Genomic DNA, 1,853 nt, shown 5'->3' with positions numbered 1-1,853 from the left:
GTGATCTCAGCTCACTGCAAGCTCTGCCTCCCGGGTTCATGCCATTCTCCTGCCTCAGCCTCCTGAGTAGCTGGGACTACAGGCACCCGCCACCTCGCCTGGCTAATTTTTTTTTTTGTATTTTTAGTAGACACGGGGTTTCACCATGTTAGCCAGGATGGTCTTGATCTCCTGACCTCATGATCCTCCCGCCTCAGCCTCCCAAAGTGCTGGGCTTACAGGCATGAGCCACCATACCCGGCCTATCAGGCCTTTTGATCTTAGGTGATGACTCTAAAATTCCTGGTCACAGAGCAGGTGATTATCTGTCTTTTTCTTTGGGCCGCAGGTTTCTCCAAGTCAGGGACTGTGTCTTTCTCATACCTACATCCCCAGTGAAGGACTTGACAACATCCTTGGGAGTTACTCAAGGAGTATGTGCTAAATATTGAGTGAAAGAAACAGAGCTGCATTTTGGCAGGCCCGGAGGGAGGGGTTAGGTTTGAGGTTTGAGCAGGAGGCCTGCTCTTTTTTTCTTTTCTTTTCTTTTCTTTTTTCTTTTTTTTTTTTTTTTTTTTTTTTTTTTTTTTTTTTGAGACAGAGTCTCACTCTATCACCCAGGCTGGAGTGCAGTGGCGTGATCTCGGGTCACTGCGACCTCTGAGGAGGCCTGCTCTTTAGGGCCACTCTCTCTTCCAGACCCTGGTCAAGTCTCTGCCCCAAATCCAAAAGCCTTCCTCTTTCAGGAGCCTCCCAGGTTGCAAGGTCTGAGGTTGAAGGCCCAGAACTCCCAGTGCAGCTTTCACCCAGCTCTGCTGTATTCCAGGAATGGGCCCATCATCCCCAAGTTGCCTGAGAACTGGAGACAAACTAGGTGTCCAGCTTTAGGGAATCAGTTAAACCACTGTCCAATAGAACTTTCTGCAATAATGAAAATGGTCTCTATCTGCCCTGTCCAATATGGCAGCCACTGGCCCCTCATAGCTACTGAGTATTCAAGCTATAGCTAGTTCAACTGAGGAAACAAATAAATTTTACTTAATTTTAATTAACTTCAATTTAAGTAGCCATGTGTGGCTACTATATTGGACAGTGAAGGGTTCAATAAATTTTGATATAGCCCCACAATGGAAAACTATGCAGTTGTAAAAAATAAAATAAAATAAAATAAGGATGCCAAGAAAAATGGAAAGATCTTCAGGATATATTTTGAAACAAAAATGTGGTATAGGCTGAGTGCAGTGGCTCACTCCAATAATCCCAGCACTTTGGGAGCTAAGATGAGAGGCCGAGGCAGGAGGATCACTTGAGTCTAGGGGTTCAAGACCAGTCTGGTCAACATAATGAGACTTCTATCTCTACAGCAAGTAAAAAAAAAAAGACAGCATGGTGGTATATGAACGTAGTCCCAGCTATTCAGGAAGCTGAGGTGGGAGAATTGCTTGAGCCAGGGAAGTTGAGACTACAGTAAGCTGTGATTGTACCACCACACTCAGCCTGTGTGACGGAGCAAGACCCCATCTTAAAAAAGAAAAAAAAAAAGTCCAAGCATGGTGGCTCACACCCTAATTCCAGCACTTTGGGAGGCCAAGGATGGTGGATCACCTGAGGTTGGGAGTTCGGGACCAGCCTGACCAACATAGAAAAATCCTGTCTCTACTAAAAATACAAAATTAGCCAGGTGTAGTGGCGCATGCCCATAATCCCAGCTACTCGGGAGGCTGAGGCAGAAGAATCACTTGAACCCAGGAGGCAGAGGTTGCAGTGAGCCAAGATTGCACCATTGCACTTCAGCCTGGGCAACAAGAGCGAAATTCCATCTAAAAAAAATAAAAATAAAAAAAATAGCACAAAATGTGGTTCAGAACAGTATA

The sequence above is a fragment of the Rhinopithecus bieti genome, unplaced genomic scaffold, assembly GCF_001698545.2.
Source record: "Rhinopithecus bieti isolate Rb0 unplaced genomic scaffold, ASM169854v2 scaffold_10088, whole genome shotgun sequence".
Taxonomy (NCBI): Eukaryota; Metazoa; Chordata; class Mammalia; order Primates; family Cercopithecidae; genus Rhinopithecus; species Rhinopithecus bieti.
The sequence above is the reverse complement of the archived record's forward strand: the minus strand, read 5'-3'. Positions refer to the sequence as shown.